The sequence below is a fragment of the Pongo pygmaeus genome, chromosome 15 (assembly GCF_028885625.2).
Source record: "Pongo pygmaeus isolate AG05252 chromosome 15, NHGRI_mPonPyg2-v2.0_pri, whole genome shotgun sequence".
Classification (NCBI taxonomy): Eukaryota; Metazoa; Chordata; class Mammalia; order Primates; family Hominidae; genus Pongo; species Pongo pygmaeus.
In genome coordinates, this window is record NC_072388.2 from 25,822,365 (window position 1) to 25,842,764 (window position 20,400).

General features: G+C 33.5%; 1 long non-coding RNA gene across 1 annotated transcript; it reads left to right on the forward strand.

The window, feature by feature from the left end:
- Positions 1-10,470: 10,470 nt before the first annotated feature.
- Positions 10,471-16,806, forward strand: LOC134738103 (uncharacterized). The gene is made up of 3 exons (XR_010123645.1): positions 10,471-10,551; positions 11,295-11,370; positions 13,245-16,806. It is a non-coding gene; the product is annotated as an uncharacterized LOC134738103 (long non-coding RNA).
- The last annotated feature ends 3,594 nt before the right edge of the window (positions 16,807-20,400 follow it).

Below are 20,400 nucleotides of genomic sequence, written 5' to 3' on the forward strand. Positions count from 1 at the left end.
TAAATTTGTGCATCCAGTAAATGCTGCTCTGTGAGACTTGGGTGCCAGAAACTTTTAAATTTTCCCCTCAAAAAGCTAAAGAAAAAATTGAATACCAGTAATTTTTTTGTCCCTAATTCTTTTTGTGTTTTAAGTGTCTGGCACATCTTTTGCCAGAAACCAACTTTGTGTTAGAAAACCCTGACTCTTTTCATGAAGGAAGTAAAAAACTCAATGTTGAATATCTCAACTGAATTTTCTTAAATTTAATTAAAAAATTCTTAGTGTTAAGTTTTATTATAACAGAATGGTCAGGATTATATTTAAAAAATAGAATTAGATGTAACATTTTGCACTAGAGTAAGAAGGCATATAGGAGTGAAATGTAAAACAGGTATACCTGTTATTCAGCTTGAACTTCAAAAACACTCATAAATAGTTTATACTTAAAATTAGAGAATGTCTGTGTTGAGAAGATTGCCAGGTACCCTTTAAACTATGGAATTACTTGCTTTCTTCAAATTCAATAGGAAAAGCAGAATGTTCATCAAAGCAAGTAAGAAACTTCATGCACAATTTCTCAGTCATTCTAATGAAAATTCTGTGTTTAACTCCCCAAGCTCTCAATAAGTACATCTTTTAAGAAAATGCTTTAATCTATTTAATTGTTTTTGAAGTTTGATATTTCCTCTTTGAAAATGACTTTGCTACTAAGTTGTTTTTATTCATTCTGAAGAAGCAGAGCATAGCCATTCTATTCACATTTTAAGCAAATGTCTTTAAAGAAAAACATCAAGAAAAGCAAATACCACTACAGAATAACAATTAGAATGTTGAAAATCCAATAAAATATAATAAAGATGTTACTTGCAAGTGTATGTTAGTGTATAGCTCAATATTAACATATTCATGTCACTACAAACATCAAAATAGTATGTTTTGTTTTCTTTCATTTTGTAGAATTTTTGTGCTCTGGAGACTTAATGTTGTCTTCATAAAAAAGAAAAATTTAGATTTGACACATATTAGTCTCACTTTTTTGGCCACAAAGAGGGAAAAATATTATGGATTTCTGATTTATCATAAGATTCATAAAATTAAAATATTTACACAGAATGTCTTATACCTAATTAATGAGTTTAGCAAAAAGAAAAGGAAATTATCAAAGACATGCTATAACAAGACTCCCAAAAATAAAATGGCATGGGTTTCCACATTTCAAAGGCCATCGGTTACCAGCACAATGGTGGGAATAAAAATTATACCACAACATTAGAAAACTGAATGACAGCATCTTATTAAGTCCACTCCTAGTTAATCCGTACACTCCTGGGTAATTATGCAGTAGAAAGGGAAATATATGTCTGCACAAAGACTTGTTTGTAAATGTTCATGGCAACAGTATTTGAAATGATAAATATCTAAAACCACCCCGTGATATTGTGAAATATATATTTGGTGTTCTTTCCTGTTTCCTGGCATACAATTCCTAAAATCCTTGGAATCTCCAAAGTGCTGTCTTTTCGTATCCAAATGTTGACTGATAGTTTCAGAATGGAGCTTCGCAGGAGAAAGACAAAGGTAGGATTAGAGGGTTACAACTCTCAGTCGGGACCTAAAGCCAAGTTGTTCACCGATGGCCAGTAGTTTAATTAATCGTGTCTACTTAATGAAGTCTCCATAAAAATCCAAGAGAGCAGGGTTATGAGAAGCTCAGAATAGTTGAGCCAGTGGGAGTTCTTGGAGAGTGACGAGCCTGGTGGTGGTGAGGGGGACAGATGGAGGCTCTGTACCCCTTCTCTGATGACTGTCCCTATGCATCTCTTCATCTGTTATCTTTTGTAATAATCCAGTAAATGTTAAGTGCATCCCCAAGTTCTGTGAACCACTCCAGCAAATTAGTCAAACCTGAAGAGAGGATCATGGGAATCTGAACTTGAAGCTAGCAGTCAGAAGTTCCAGGGCAGGATTTGCAACTGGTGGAAAAGAGGGGCAGTTTTGTAAGACTGAGCCCTCAGTGTGTTGTGTCTGGATCCAGACCCCAAGAGAGAATTCTTGGATCTTGGGCAAGAAAGAATTCAGGGCCAGTCCATAGAGTAAAGTGAAGGCAAGCTTCTTAGGAAAGTAAAGGTATAAAAGAATGGCTACTCCATAGACAGAGATGAACCAAGAGCTGCTGGTTGCCCATTTTTATGGTTATTTCTTGATAATATGCTAAACAAGGGGTGGACTATTCATGCCTCTCTTTTTTAGACCAGATAGGGCTAAACATCAACTTCCTGACATTGCCATGGCATTTGTAAACTATCATTGCACTGGTGGGAGTGTAGCAGTGAGGACGACCAGAGGTCAGTCTCGCTGCCTTCTTGGTTTTGGCTGGCTTCTTTACTGCAACCTCTTTTTATCAGCAAGGTCTTTATGACCTGTATCTTGTGCCAACCTCCTATCTCATCTTGTGACTTAGAATGCCTTAACCGCCTGTGAATGCAGCCCTGTAGGTCTCAGCCTCATTTTACCCAGCTTCTATTCAAAATGGAGTTGCTCTAGTTCTAATGTCTCTAACAAATGTGCAGGATCTGACACTATCTCTGGGTAGACAGTGTCACAATTGAATTGAAGGACACCTAGTTGTGTCCATTGCAGCATAGACTGGTTGCTTAGTGGTGGAGAGAACCACCACCCACATTTGGTCACAGAAATCTTCTGTGTTGATTATTGTTGTGGTGGTGTGAGAGCAGAGAAAAAACACAGTTTAAGTGTTTTCTCCAAACACACCCAAAGATACATCAACTAAAATATATAAACAAATTATGGTATCTTCATAAAATGTAATACTACTCATCAACAACAAGAAATAAAGTACTAACAAAACAACAATATGGATGAATCTCAAAAGTAGTATGCTAAGTTAAAGAAAAAAGACACTAAAGACTGTGAAATTCCAGAAAAGTCTAAACTATGTAACAGGATGACTGAAATATTCTAACTGTTGATTGCAGGGGTAGTTACATGAATTTACACATTTCCCTAATCTCATAAAATAATTAAAAGTATATAATTTTACTAAATATATATTTCACCTCAAAAAGTGAATACGCACCAAGACACGTTACTGTGCAATCTTAAAATTCTAGGAACAAAGAGAAAATGCCAAAAAACTTCTGGAAGGAAAAACAAAATAAACGGAAGCCAAAGGATTGCATAAACAAAAATTTAGAATGCTATGCAGCAACAAGTTTTCTACATTGAATTTTGTAACTGAATGATTTATCAATATAAATATAAACTACATTTGCTTCCTGGCTTGCAAAGGGCAAAAACAAACAACAACAACAACAAAGACAAAAAAAAGTTCCCGTTCACTTATTTCCAGAAAGATACTGGCCAATGTACTGCAATAAAACAGATTGAGTATACAGGAAAATACTTAAATATGTAAAGCAAGGAAGAGGGGACTCAAATATTTAGAGATGGAAGGGGGATTTCCCAAGATGATAATGAAGGAATTCCAGTCAGGGAAAGTACCACTTAAAGTATTAGCCTGAGGCACCAAGGAAAGTGGTTTTGAAAAACTGCCTAAACAGGAAGCCACTGAAATTTTCAAGAAAACTCAAGGAAGTTCTTTCCAATTTCAGCTGCAGCTGCAGGAAGACTGGTTTTATGGACACTACTGTTTTTTTCACACAGACCCAAGCATCTGGCTACAACAAACTTCTCCAGTAAAATCTTCACCTTTTCGTATGCCTTTTAAATCTACAGCAGTGTCTCTCACTAGCTAACTCTAATTTAAAACTGTAAGAGTAAATATATGTTGGGAATTGTAGGTGCTACATTCTCTTCTAAACTATAGAAGAAAATGTTGAAGAGTTGGTGGTGATGCCAAGTTCTTAATGATCCAGCACTGATATCTTCCAGGAAAAAATAATATAATAAAAATTATGCTATATGGAAACTGTTAAAATATTTATTACAAAATTGATCCATTAAGCTTAGAAAACTAAGCAAATGAAAACATTAATGATTAATTCCAAAAAAATAAAATTTTCCCAAGAAATAAAAAATCTTGATAGTGTACTACAAGGCTTGGCTCAATTTTTATGTCAATGTATAATATAAACATTAACTTATGAGAATCAAATACTTATTTATAACTATATTTGAACAACAGGGAGGAAAATTATTATTTGTATGTTGGTTGGGGAAGGATGCAAGATAATAACCAAGTACTTATATTTTATTATAGTTGCTAATAAATGATATGCAACATTTGAACAAAAATAAGTTCCACTGGCACAAGATTACAGCAATTTCCTTGCCACTTATTGATCAACAGCCAAGCCATCTGCAACATGGTCTGGATCTCAGTCCCAGGAGGAGTCTTATTTAGGTGCTTCATCTACTGCCTCTTTTGTCTATTCTTTTTGTGTTATCATTGCCAATTCTTCATTACTCTAATCTCAAATTATAGTTATTAATTCATATGTTAGTTTCTCTGTGATGTTCAAATTACTTATTGTGTTTTGACTCCCTATTAGTCCTAACCCATGCAAACTTTAAAATTACTTTCTTGAAATATCACAAATATACAAAATTGAATGTCAGTTTTTAAACCAAATAAAAGTTAAGTCTCCCCAACTACATGAATGGACCTCTTCTCCTTTTTGGAATTCAGGAAAAGCCAACCAGCATTAATATCAACATAGACCTTAAGTCTGATAAGAAATATTTGCAATCTATTCTCTCTGAAGACCTGCTACCTGGAGGTCTCATCTGCATGATGAAACCTTGGCCTCCACCACCCCTTATTATTACCCAGACATTTATTTATATTGATAATAACACTTTTAACCAATTGCCAATCAGACAATTTTTAAATCCTTGGGCACATACCATCAAGACCTCTTGAGGCTGTGTGATGGGCACATCCTTAACTTTGGCAAAATAAACATTTTAAATTGATTGAGACCTGTCTCAGATACTTTTGGGTTTACAAATTGGTAACCACAGAAGAATTCTGAGTAGAGGTGTCCCTGACTTTTAACAAATCTCCTATTGGTACTTGGTACCAGCTTGAGTTATGCTTACAGCTCAAACCAATAGGACAATTTGCTGAGGTATGGGAGCTCCCCCACCTCCAGAGAATCCGTGATCTTCCCAAATTTGGTTGAGATCAGAGGTTTATTTTGCTGTACAACTCCTTTTCTGGAGTTTTACTTGCTTCCAACAAGGAAGGCGAGTTTTTCTGCTTCCATGACAATAAAGAGCAAGTAACCCCTTTCTGGAGTTTCAGCTAATTTCCAACAGGGAAGGTGAAGTTTGAGAGGCTTTTTCTTCTTGCTTCTAAGACGGTAAAGTGCAGTCTTGAGCTGGTGCCCCATTCCTAGGTAAGTAGCTGAATTGGGGATTTTTGTCTTAGAAATTGTCCTTAATGACTAAAAGTTAAAATTGCCAACCAACTGGTCTTAATTTCTCTAATTAAATTAGAGTGCTTATTAATCATATTGTTGGTTTTTTTTGTTGTTGTTGTTCCAGTCTTTCTCTCATCGAATTTGACCAACGCTACCTGACTTGATCTAATCCAAGTGAGAATTTCAAATTATAGGGAACGAGACCTCTGAAATGGCTAAAATTCATCACAGCTGCAACAACAACAGCAGCAACAACAAAGACATGCATTTGGTTTCTGTTTGCTTCTTGTCTTAAAAACATTGTTCTTCTGTTTCCTTTTCTTCCACTTTATTCCTCCTTCCACCTTTGCCATCTTTGGTAAGAAGGAAAATCTAGAGAAGGTTTCTAATGACTCAAACCACTTAAATAACACAGAACAAAGGCACTACTCACTCCTTTTGGGGGTGTTCTTTTTAGTTTGTTGAGTTTCAAGAGTCATGGACAGATTCTTCTTGGGTCTACAGCCCTGCTTTCTTGTATTACATTACCTGACCTCTTTGACTTTTGGGTACCAGAGATTACCTTGTAATATGAGAAGATTTGACTTGCAAAAGAGAGTTAGGGGTGGCTGAGGACAATCTAGATAAAGTGGTCTTAGCTGTGGGTTCCCCCCCCGCCAGGAAGCTGTCGTTTAGGATCTTAATTCTAATTTGGAGGTGCATTCTATAGGATTTTCTCCATCACTTTTTCTCTCCAAATTAAGCTTGGTTGGCTTGTATGTGCATTTGCGTGAGAAACTGAACTGTCATTTTTATAGTCAAATGAGAGACTGAGTTTCCTCAGCTCCAAAGAGGCAAGGCATTTTGCTCTTCTCAGCCAAAAGGTGTCCCTGGGTGACCAAGGGCCAACTGGAAATGTCTGGGGGTTGACACCCCACGATATACAGCGGCCCTACAGGGAGCCCTAAACAAAATTAGCTTAAAAGGGAAATGCATATAGGACCTGGGCGCTCAACATTTTGAGGATTTTTGAAGGTGCAATACTTCTATAGAGAGTAACTGAGACATGTAAGAGGACAGAAACAACTCAATGGTGACACCCTGTGGAGTCCCACCTACAACCAGCACATTTCAATCTACTACACTAAACCCTAGATCAGAGCTCAGTTCCTCTCTTTAGGGAAAAAGAAGAAGGAGAAGGAGAAGACAAATAGTCTAAGAATGAGAAAAGTCAAAAGAGAATGGCTACCCCGTTAGTTTTATGGCACCTATACTGGAAGTGTTTGTGTAAAATGAGAAATTTCAAAGGCATGTCAGGTTTTTCTAGTACTCCAATTGGTCTATATATTATAATCTGTTGTGCACATTTGAAACTGATGGGCAAATTACATCAAGAAAAAATTCAGAGCCCCAAAGTCCACCTGCAACTATAGAGTTCCTTAGTTCTCTATTTTATTTTCTGCCTGCTTTACATCAGATGTTACTTTTCTATTGAGATAAAAACCAGTTTAGATACAACTTTTTTTTTTCCCCTCCCAAACTGGTGAGTTTTTATGAATATCTCATAGCTATGGTTCTGAAGCAAAAGCTACAGGATCTTTGTTTGTATGAGTGTGTATGTACGTTTTATGTGTACGTACACGTATTTTGTTACATGTTTTTGGCCACTAGCTACCAAATTGGCTTAAAGAGTATGCACAAATTAAATAAGAAGCCCAAATGCTTTTCAAGTTCATGTGACTTAAGTAAAATCCTTAATAAATAACTGGCTTTAAAAATATTAGTAAAGTAGTATTAGAAATGTCTTAAGAATTGTCAGCATTTTTATTTTCATTAATTAATCAAGCAGTTTTATACTTATGGGTGCAGAATACTATTATAAGCTTTCAAAATTTGCCAAAACACTTATACAATTATAACCCCATCCCAAAACAGAATGATCTTTCCTTGTGTAATTTTTAATAAATAAAACTTTTTTTTTTGTTTAATGAAAACAGATAAATTCTGAATTATGGGTAAAATACCTGTATTTTTAGCCTTAAGATTTTACTTAGGTGAACAACTGAAATTCATAGGCTTTAAAGATAGTTAACAACAAAATAACTTTAAATGATAATATTCAGAGTTTTTATAAGTAATCTAGGTAAACTATTAAATAACCAGGTAAATGTACTAGAATAAATGCTTGTAAACAAACTTGTCAAATAATTTAGAATCTAAGGTTATATTAAATAATAGATATTATTTCTGCCAGCTTTATATCTGATGTTACTTTTAATTAATATTTGTAATTAGTTAAATGGGTAATTACCGAATTAAAAATTATAGAAAAAACATTTTTAAAAATGTTTTTATTAAAAGGTAAATATTTTTTGTCTAATCCAAAGCTTATTTAAAGGTTATATATAAAACAAGGTGAAATGAACCAAGAAATAAGAGAGATATAGAGAAAGTTACAGATATGAAGAGGTATTTTTGGTAAGAAATCTTAAAAGAAAAGCAATATCATATAAGAAAAAATCTTGTATGATGAATTTTTTGTCCTAAAATGAAATCATTCATTGTTCAAAAAAGAGGAATATTTAAGACAAACCAGAAAGTCCAAAAATGTTGTGAATGGTCTGTGTAAGTCATAATAAGATTAGTAAAAAAGGAAATTATAAAAATGTTATGTGATTAAGTTGGCTATAATTAAAGAAAATTATAGTAAATTGTTTTCCTAAAAATTGAAATTTGATATTAAAAATAGTCAAATATAAAATTAAAAAATTGATTAGAAGATTTTATTAAAAATATTGAGTTACTCTTAGTGTGAGAAGTTTTTAATTTTTAAATTCTATAGTGCTTCTTTTTGAAATTATTCAGATTAATATCTCAGAAACTGCAACCTGTTGCTTCAGTTCTTTCTCTCTTTTGCAAGGCCTGGGATGGTAACTCTTTCTTTCACCTTTTGTTGGTTCCTGTAACTTTTACAATTAATTATCTAAAGTAAGGGAGAGAATTTTTGAAAATAAGCAAAAGAAAAATCTTTTGGATCTGCTCTTGTCTGTATGTCTGTTATATCTATATGTTTGTACGTGTCATGTGGAAGTGATATTTCACTACCAAACTATATGAAAGGGCTCTAATCAATTTGTTTAAAGAAAAGAAAGTGCCTATCAGTCTGATAGAAGCTAGCTCAGATCCTTTTTAATTCACATGACCTTGGTAATCTTTGGTAAGCTTAATTTGGTAAATTTAGTCTCAAAATTATCTCTAGTAGTTTAAAATCTTAAAGTCATATTATGTTACATTACATAACTTCAATTTTTTTCACTGGGAATTTGGGTTACTAAGATTTAAAATAAGAGACAGTAAAAGGTGTTTTTGGTGAAGTTTGTAAAAACACAATGATGTGGTTTTGCTAAGGAAAATGTAATTTTTTTTTCTATTTTGGAGACTATTTCAGAATTGCTTTAAAATAAAGAAAAAGAAAGTATAAATAAAACTAAATGGGTAAAGAGAAAAATAAAAAGGTGGGTGATGAGAAAGCTTGATTATTGAGTGGCCACGTGGTTACCCATCTTAAAGAGCTGCAGCTGGGCTGCATTCAATTACTAAAGGTAAAAGCTACGGTAGAATTCAGAGATGGATCATACTCATAGTCCCAGGGCATTAGTTCACTGAACTAATTAATTACAGAAATGCAAATTAGTAAGAAAAAACAAAATATTTAATCTCTTGGTTATTGTTATCTGTAATAGCTAAATGAAAGTAAAAGAATGCTGGGTTTGGCTTGAAGGCTGGGCCAAGCTCAGATGTGTGTCTGTCTCAGGTCAGGCCACTAGCCTGAAAGCTACACACAAAAGGAAAAATTAAGCCAGGGCAACAAAACTTACCTCTTAGACCTGTGGTTACCAAGGAGTTAGTCAATGCAGGAGAAGGGCAAGACCAAGTAACTATTAAAACCAGAGTGTAAGGGAATTGTTCCATTTTGTAGATTGATATCATCAATTTCCTGAGAAATCTTTACTATAGTAAATTGTAAAAATAACTACTTTAAGGACAGAATCTTTAATTTTAAATGCTACAGAATGAAAGTGCAAGTTTAAGTTGATGCGAGACCCATAGCTTACTATTAAACAATTGCTGATGAATATATGTGATCCAAATGCACAGGAGGTTATACCTGAGAGAACAACCAGCCCAGTGACCCAGATAAATGCCACTGTAAGGTCTATTTACCCTAAGAAGGAAACTGCCTAACTCTCCCTATAAATGCCAAGTACAGCACTCTGGATAAAGCAGTTAATATGCTTCATACGAAAGCCCTGTGGGACTGGCTTTATGATGATCCACCCTGTTCATTCTCTAACATTAAAAGTCCCCACACCCATTTTCTGCATTTACCCCAAATTGGGGAAATTTAAGAAATATCAAAAGGCAAAGGTTATAATAAGAAGCTAATATTGCATGAAGCAAGGCTAAGGCAAATTATGATAAAGATTGACAAAAGAGACCGAGTTCCCTGGCTCAACCCACTGCTGGTGATCCAGATCCTCTTTCAAGGGAAAGGGTAAAGTGGACTGGGGGTAGAAAAAAAAAAGGTCCTGGGACCAAAACATAAAAATGTATAAGTTAATAGAGTTATGAAATTTGAGATGTTTAAACAGATTTCATGTAAGTTAGTTGTGACTCCTTTACATAAATGGCTATGAAAATAGGTATTGTATCTGACGGGGGATGGTTCCCTTATGTAATACCATAAAACCGAAGGCATGTAAATCTATCCTATGAGAACTGTTCATTGGACTGTGGAGGAAAAGTTAAATATTAAATTTGAACTCAATTGAACATGGACACAAACACTGGTCACCAAGTCCCGGAAAAGGTTGTGTGAGCCCCTTGAGGCGTTTATCCAGCACTGTTTTGGACAAATCTCTGTTTCAATCTACTCCTATATGTTAGTTATTGAAAAACAGTAGACAATCACAAAAACAAGTTGACGTTTTTGTATTCCTTGAGCCCAGTCATGAAGGGCCCTCGTGATTGGGCCTCATGCCAAACAACTTGTTACAAAAAGAGCTAGGGTCCCAGACTGTGCCGAAGCTTCATGAGACTGCTCCTCGTCTGTGGACGGACGAGTAGCTGACTCTGGAGCCCAGGCTGTTGCTATCCAGTCTGGTGGTGAATCCTCCACAGTCTGGTGAGTGTAAAAATATTTTCTTTTCTCCCCTTCCCATTGCGATTTGCTTATTATGTCAATCTGCTTATTATATCATTTGCTTATTATTATATAATTTGCTTATTACATCTGCATTTCCATATACATGGGATAAAGTTTGTTTACTTTTAATGGTATTGTGTGTGCGTCTTTTCCTCTCCCCTTGTGCTTTTCCCGAAGAGAATATGGACATGCTAAATAAATAGGAACTAGTAAGATTGCCTGAGCCCACAGAATATAGGGCAAAAGTTGGAGTGCTAATCAGGAAAAATCCTCCACTTTATAGCCCTTTGTGGAACATTTATTGGGACTTATGACAAAAGACTGTAAGCACTTCCCAATGACAACTACTGGACTAGAGAATTTCCACCTGAGGAGCATTTACTGCCTTGCTATGAAATGTTAATTGAAGCTACCCTTATGCTAATGGAAATAATGGTGCCCCAAAGAGTTCTATAATAAAATAAAAATGGTTTAAATAGAATCTTACTACCTAGGGATGGCAGAAGGAAATTCTCATGAGCAGGGAGCCTCCATTTTCCCTAGAAGTAACTAACTGTGTGAGGAGCTGCTAGATTCTACAGTGCCTAATAAACAGCTGTTATCTAAGATGAGCTACTTAGCATGTGAATAGCAGTTCCAAGGTGAACAAACAACATCTTGTTTGGAACGGTGCTGCTCCAAGGAAAATTCTAGAAAATCTTTTTCTTTTCTGTTTTTTATAGTTTAGAGCAATTGGATGAAGTATATTTTTGTGAGCAAATTTACCTTTCTCTCTGAATTCTCCAAAATTCAGAAACCGTGAGTATTCTGATTTTATGAAAATATATTTATTTACATAAGTTTAGTAAGACTCTTTTCTTTTAAAACAGGACAATTTGAGACACTGGTTATTTTACCAAGGCTTTGACTAGAATAACATATTGTTAGGTAAAGTTTCAGAAAAGCCAACTTAGAAGAAGCCTATATGGCAATCAATTCTTGCTGCAATTTATGCAAATAATCAGGCAAAGTACAATGAGCCTAAAACTTATTTTGCACACAAATTAGTCTGACTATAATTTCTCCTCAATAGGAAAGGAGGGTTAGAGAGAGGAAGAAATTGTTTCAAAGTAAGACTATTACACTTTTTACTAGATTTCAGCCCTGACTTTTGTTTTTGAGTGTAGATTGAATCATGAATTATTTCTTCGCTACAAGATGCAAATTTCCCTCATTTGGCATTCCACTAGGCCTGATCTGTTTTTCACTGCAAATACCCCGCTGTTTAAGGCTATAGAAGCCCCCTCCCTCTAGGCCCAGGGACTATCATGGAAGAGGTTGGTTGGCACATAAGATTGTAAGGGCTGGTTTTGAGGGATAGAAGTAGATCAAGGTCAGACACTCCAAAACAAAGATGGGTACAAACACACCTAAACAGCCAGTAAAACAAAGGACTTTGTTTTCTGAGCTATTATGTGGCACCTTTTCATTTACCTCAACCATAAGGAATTTCCTGCTTCCGATACAATTAAGAGAAAATAATTACAAAGAGGATTATGATACCTTGTGACCAAGCCTCCTGAGTATAATACTCCTAGTTATGAGTTGTGCAAATAAATATATATTTAAAATTTATTTTTCAGAACAATGTTATGCTTTATATAGTGAATTGTTATATGTCTGTAACTAAAACCAAGGTTGCAGTAGCTCAACACACAGAAGTTAAATATAATTCAGTTTTGTAACCTCGCCTTTGGCTTTTTGTTTGTTGCCTCTTTAAAACAACAAAAAAATTAAGGGATAATGAATGCCTGTCCATGTTCATTCCTATCTGGCCTAGAATATTTAATTGGCTATAAATCTGTTGACTCTAAGTCCCTCTGCCACAGAGTGTCCCACCGAGGGACAAGATGGACCTAAGGCAGACAGTCCTGTAGCCCTGGCAATGCTATGGAACAAAATAAACATTTGGTGGCCATTGATGCTGTCTCTGGCAAACTTTGGCCAGAAGAGGGAGAATGTTAAACCAAAATAAAATTCTAAGGTCCCCAAACCATATGAATGGCTTTATCATATGTGAATCCTTAACCTTGGCAAAATAAACTTTCTAAATTGATTGAAACCTACCTCAAATACTTTTGGGTTCACAGTTTGAATAAAAATAAAAAAAAAATTCAAATTCAAGTGACATAATGTTTTTCTGAAATCCAAATGCTTAAACAAGAATAAACAGTTTTAAAGGATATTGGTAATTATATCTCAAAAATATTTGAGAAACATATTATGTTGAGATAAAAGAGAACCTTAAAATAATATCTGCTTGTTGTAATACTGTGTAATGTTTCATAATGAGGCATAAATACTATTTCCTTTGCTGAGTACAGGGAGTAATAATAATAATAAAATTTTCAGGGTCCTTTTATAAAAAAATTGACTACTATAATATCAGATATGCTGTGTAGGCATTCCTTTATAGCTTATAAACTAAGTTTTGAAAAGTATAACCAGTACGTAGTTAAGCTATCTTTGAAGCTATCTTGTTGCAACAAAATTTTCTATTGCACCCCTTATTTGAAACTTTTGCTACTTAAAATCTTTTACTACTTAAAGCTTGATATTCTTCCCTGGTGTATTCAAGAACTCATCCAGTTGATTGAATCAGTTAATTGCTCTTCTTCTTCTTTTGTTTGCAGATTAAATGCTTGTCTCACCTTCACGTGTTATTACACTTCATAAGGAAGAGAAGAAAAGTTATAAGACAATAAAAACAAATATTTTCAACTTCAGAATTTTATTTATGACTATATCATTTTACAAGAATTTATAACTACTTATGTTTTTGTAGAATTGTAAACATGGATTGCAATAACTTGTATATGATTAACACACTAATTGAAATAAGAAAAATGTTACTAAAATCTGCTTCTAAATTTTTTAAGTAGTGAAAATTCTATGTATAATACTTGTATATATGTATTAATATTATTTGGAGCAGATAATGTTGGTTTATGCCTCAAAGCATATTTGATGTTTTATGTGATTTATTTGGTTAAAATTAATTAATCATTTAATTAAAAATTTAGAAGCTCTATTTAAAATAATCTTGCTGTGCAAGTAAATTACAATGGTTTATATATAGGTAATAAAACAGAATTAAGCAGCTAAAACCATCTAATACTACAGTTGGTTAAAGAGGTCAAAAAAGATACGTATACTTTTTTAAAAATTCATTTATTTATTTGAGATAAGGTCTCACTCTGTCACCTAGGCTAGAGTGCAGGAGTGTGAACATAGCTCACTGCAATCTAGAACTTCTGGGCTCAACTGATCCTCCCACCTCAGCCTTCTGAGTGGCTGGGACTATAGGTACATGTCACCATGCCTGGTAATTTTTTACTTTTTTTGTATAGATGGTGTCTTGCTTTGTTGCCAGGGCTGGTCTTGACCTCCTAGGCTTAAGTGATCCTTCAGCCTTGGCCTCCCAAAGTGCTGGAATTAGAGGTGTGAGCCACTATGCCCACCCAGCTTGGTCAATTTAATATCAATTAATGACAAACAAAACAAAGCACACAGCACAACTCATTTTTCTATTTGTCTGGTGCTCATTCCTCTATGTAATAAAGGATCAGTGGGTATAGATAATGTGCTAATATGGAAAATAAAATAATTTTTTAAAATAATTAATGTCTTAGAAGCCAAGAAAAGACAAAAAAAAAAAAAGAAAAGAACCTTGAGAACAAAAGAAAATGAAAAGCAAAATGACAGATTTAACATCAAGATTATAGAAAAGTAAATTCATTATAAATGTACTACAATCTCCAAATAAAAGGGAGACATTGATAGAATTAATACAGAACCAAAGTCAATCTATATGCTGACCTCAAGAAAGTAATTTTACTTGTAAACAGGTCAAAAGTTAAAAGATAGTTTCATCGTAATTTTTTTTTGAAGTTAAGAAGTAGAAAAGACCATACCTTGACATTGTTATGTATAAAAATCTGATGTATCTATATTAATGTTAAAAAAAGAGACTTCAAAACAATTTATGTTCTCTGAGAAAAAGAGGGATTTTTTTTAATGATACAGAGACTAGCTCACCAAGATGACATAATAATCTCAAACGTATATGGGCTTAATAACAGAACTTTGAAATATATGAAGCAAAAATCAAAATAATTGAAAGCAGAAATAGATAAATTCACTCTATAAGACTGAGATTTCAACAGACATCTGCTTTTCATTTATATAACATTTATAGGGGAAACAAATATGAATATAGAAGACTTAAATTACATTGTCAACCAGTTTTTTCTAAATTACATTTATAGAACATTCTACTTCAAAACAGAAGAGCATGCATTCTTTCCAGATGAAAATGGAATATTCATTAAGATGTGTGTATGATTTAATTAGTTTAAAAGGAATAAAATCATCTGGCTTTGTTATTCCCATGGAATATAATCAGCAATAAGAAAAATAGACATCTATAAAATTCCTAACATTGGAAACTTGAAACCACATTTTTAGGTGTGACTTCCACTTTTGGGAAGATGGAGTAGAAATACTTTTTCCTATTCCTCTCACTAATCATAGCTAAAACCTTGTACATTATACATAAAATAAATGTAAAAAGACCTATATAGGTGTAAAGAAGACAGTAGACCAGTGAGGGACCTCAGGAACAAAAAACAACACAATGATAGTTTCTTGGGCTTGGTTTTTGTCTCATATATACTAGACTTGGAGCTGAAAAAGCTGCCTGAAAGTGCCAATGGACACAGACAAAAAACCTCCAGAAAATGACACTTTTCTCTAGCCAAAGAACTAGGAGAAAAGCAGCTTAGCTAGAGAGAAAACTTTTATGTAATAACCACTCTACTCCAGGCACACACCAAAAAACAAATCAAGAAAACAACATCCACAAAAATTTTGGTTGAGTCAGCAAAGACTGACCTGGAAATCTTGATTTTCACAGTCACAAGTTTGTTAAAAGATAACTGTTGGTCCTGATGGTAGAGAAAGTCAAATAGGAAATCAATACATCACCGTCAGCCTGTAACAAGTCCTCTGTCCAGCAATGTCAGTGAAAACCACAATGAAGAACATGAGCTTTCACCTCACCCATTGGTAATGTAGTGCCCTTCATCCTCGATGCCTGGGTGGCATCAGAGAAAGCCTACTGGAGAATCAGGAATTTCACCATTACCCAGTTGATAACAAGCCACTCTCACCATAATGTCGGTAGATGTCATGTGAGGCACCAACACATCAGCACTCACCCAGTGGTATCAAAAGACCACTCCCCTTGGGTTTTGATGGAGGATGAGTAAGTAACCTGGACTTGTATTTACAACCAGCTGCTTTTCTTCCTCTGCTGGAGCAGTGTCACAGAAAGCCAGTTAAAACAGAAAGTTTAAAGAAAATTTAGTGTCCCACAACATAACATAAAAATGTCAAGTGTTCAATAATAAATCACTTATCATACCAAGAAGTAGGAAGATATCAAACTTGATTAAAAAGGTGAGCAATAGAGGCCAACAATGAGATGACAGAGATGTTCATATAATCTAAAAATATTTTAAAGCAGTTACAATAATTATACTTCAGTAAGCAATTACAAACAAATATCCTTAAAAAACAAAAGAATGAGTCAACAAAGAGTTGAAACATCTTAGCAGAGAAATAGAACATATCAAGAGGAGCCAAATGGAATTTTAGAATTAAAACATTCAATTACCAAAATATAAAGTTCAGTGGATGGGTTCAATATAGAATAGAGGGGAGAAAAAAATGAATGAGAGACTGTAGGTAGAAATTATACAATCTGCAAAATTGAGAAAATTAGACACAAATTCTCCAGCAACCTGTGAAAATATAGCCATGTATCACTTAACAATGAGGATATATTCTGAGAAATACATCCTCGGGTGATTTTGTCATTGTGCAAACACCATAGAGTATATTATACACATGAAAAAATGCTCATCATCACTGGCTGTCAGAGAATTGCAAATCAAAACCACAATGAGGTACCATCTCACACCAGTTAGAATGGCAATCATTAAAAAGACAGGAAACAACAGGTGCTGGAGAGGATGTGGAGAAATAGGAACACTTTTACACTGTTGGTGGGACTGTAAACTAGTTCAACCATTGTGGAAGTCAGTGTGGCGATTCCTCAGGGATCTAGAACTAGAAATACCACTTGACCCAGCCATCCCATTACTGGGTATATACCCAAAGGACTATAAATCATGCTGCTATAAAGACCCATGCACACGTATGTTTATTGCAGCAGTATTCACAATAGCAAAGACTTGGAACCAACCCAAATGTCCAACAATGATAGTTTGGATTAAGAAAATGTGGCACATATACACCATGGAATACTATGCAGCCATAAAAAATGATGAGTTCATGTCCTTTTTAGGGACGTGGATGAAATTGGAAACATCGGTCTGAGTAAACTATCGCAAGGACAAAAAACCAAACACCGCATGTTCTCACTCATAGATGGGAATTGAACAATGAGAACACATGGACACAGGAAGGGGAACATCACACTCTGGGGACTCTTGTGAGGTGGAGGGAGGGGGGAGGGATAGCATTAGGAGATATACCTAATGCTAAATGGTGAGTTAATGTGTGCAGTACACCAGCATGGCACATGTATACATATGTAACTAACCTGCACATTGTGCACATGTACCCTAAAACTTAAAGTATAATAATAATTAAAAAAAAGAGTATATTATACACAAATCTCAGTGGTGTAACCTACAAAGCCTATTGCTCCTAGGCTAAACTGGTACAACATGTAATACTGTAGGCAACTGTAACAAAATGGTAAGTATTTGTTTATCTAAACTTATCTAAACATAGAAATGGTACAGTTAAATCATGCTATTATGATCTTATGGGACTACCACAATATATATGACCCATCATTGACCAAAACATCATTATGTAGCGAATGATCATATAGTGAAATATCTACATTTTCTGTTGTCAAAGCACTGGAATAAGAAAAAAGACTGGGGTAAAAAATTACCTGAAGTAATAATAGCGGTATACTTCCCCAAATTTGGCAAAAAACCATAAAAGATATAAATTCAAGAAGCTGAATGAACACCAAACAGCATAAGACTAAATAAATCAATATCACTATGATACATCTTCATTATATTTTAGAAACTGTAGGAAAAAAACTATTATAATGACAGAAATTTTTCTTCACAAACAATGGAGGCCAGGAAAGCTCAGAAACCTATAGACAGTGAAAATAGCCTTCAAGAATGAAAGGAAAATCAAGACGTTCTCACAGGAGTGATAACTAAGAAAATTTGTTACCAGTAAATCTATTGTAAGGAACAGTAGGGGCAGAATAAGTGGGGATTCTTAATTGGTATAAAAAATATAGTTAGAGAGAATAAGATCTAGTGTTTAGTAGCACAATAGAATGACTATGTTAATAAGAACTATAGTATATTTCAAAATAACTAAACAAGTGAAACTTTATACTAACATGTATCTAGTAATATATATAGTATATCTCAAAATAACTGAACAAGTGAAACTGTTAAAATTAACATATATCTAGTAAGAGTAAGAAACTGGAATGTTTCTAACAAAAAAAGTCCTTTAAGTAATGGATATCCCAATTACCATGATTTGATTATTACACATTGTATGCTTGGATCAAAATTTCACTTTTACCCCATAAATGTGTAAAGCTGTTATGTATCTATAAAAATTGAAAATTAAAAAAATAAATAAAAGTGAAAAAACTCTTTAAAAAATAAAGCAAAAAATGAAGAAACAAATAATGAAAAAATCAGCTAATACGAAACACTCTTCTCTTGAGTTGTCTAAATTATTGTTGACATTGAGTCAAAAATTATATCACTGATTTATTTTGTTCTTATTATATGTAGAGGAATTATTTAAGACAGTTATAGCAGGAATCAGTAACAATGAAAACAGAGGTAAGATTTCTATATTTCACTTGAGCTGATAAAAATGATAACACCACTATACCACGATAAATTATGTATATATATAATGAAATACTTGGCGCAACCACCAACAAAGCTTATAGAAAAAAGAAATAGATAGATAGATACATACACACCCAGAGAGAAATGGAAGTCAAAAAACATTTAAAGTACTCATCATAAAAGCAGAAAAAATCAGAAAAAATATTAAAAAAGAGATAAACTAAAACAAAAATGAAATGATAGACTTTAAACCTAACATCAATACTTATATTAAATGCAAATGGTCTGAATTGTCCAATAAAAAGATTGGCAGAGTGGATTAAATAACATGACTCTATTATTTTTTGTCAACAAGAAATTCACTTCAAGTATAATGCTATAGGCAGGTTGACACTAAAAGGATGGATAAAGACAAATCATGAAAATGTGAATCATGTTAACGTGAAAACAAGCTTGAATATAATATTAGATAAAGTAGACTTCAGAGCAAAGACAATTATTACAGACAGAGAGGGACATTATATAATGATAGAAAGGGCAATCTACCAAAAAGACATAGCAATCCTAAAGTTCATGCACTGAACACCAGAGCTATAAAATATGTGAAGTGAAAACTGAAAAAAACTGAAAAAGAAATAGACAAAACCACAACAATGATCAGAGACTTCAACATCCTTCTCTGAAGAATTAGTAGAGCAACTAAATAGAATTTCAGCAAAACTCAGCAACACCATCAGCCACCAAAATCTAATCAATATTTCTAGAACATGCCAAGCAACAACAGGAGAATACACATTAATTTTAAGTGCCCACAGAACATAACCAAAGAAAGATAATATTCTGGAACATTAAAAAAACTTCAAAAATGTAAAACCCTAGAAATCATACAGAGTACGCTCTCTAATCACAATGGTATCAAACTAAAAATCAGTAACAAAAAGGTAACAGAAAAATATTCAAACACTTGAAAATTATCTAGACACTTGTAAATAATCTATGGGTCAAAAAAGTCTCAAAGGAATTTGTGAAAATATATTGAAATAAAATGAAATGGAATAGACAATGACCCAAATTTGTGGGAGACAGCTAAATCAGTGTTGAGAAAGAAATGTATAGCTATAAATAAAGACATTCAAAAAAATTAAAAGCATCAAATAAATCATCTACTCTCTCACTTAAAGAACATATATAAAAAGCTGTAAAATAAACCCAAAGTAAGCATAGGAAACAAGATAATAAGACTGTAAGTGAATAAAATAAAAAATAAAAACATAAATATTGGAAAACAACCAATGAAACAGAGTTTGTTCTTTGAAAAAATCAATAATATTAACATATATCTAGTAAGAGTAAGGAAAAAAGCATAACCAAATTATTAGTATAAATATCAGGAATAAAAATAGGATACAATTATAAATCCTATAGATACAAAAAAGGTAATAAAGGAATACTATAAACAACTCTAAAAGATATAAATTTGACAACTTAGACAAACTGGACCAAGTCTTGAAAACATTTTCACAACTCACCCAAGATGAAATAGATAATTTGAATAACTTTATAGCTATTAAGCAAGTGGATTTTTAAATTATAAACCTCCTGAAAATGAAAGTTCTATGCCCAAATGGTTTTCATCAAGAATTATATCAAACTTTTGAAGTATTAATATGAGTTCACAAACTCTTTCAGATAAGTAAAGAGGAAGCAACAATCTTTATTTTATAAGACTACTATTATGCTGATATCTGATATCAAAAAAAGAAAGCACAAAAAATATAGAGTCCACCACTTATGAATATAAACACAAAATTATTTTTAAAACGTTAACAAGTCTAATTTAGTAATAACAATT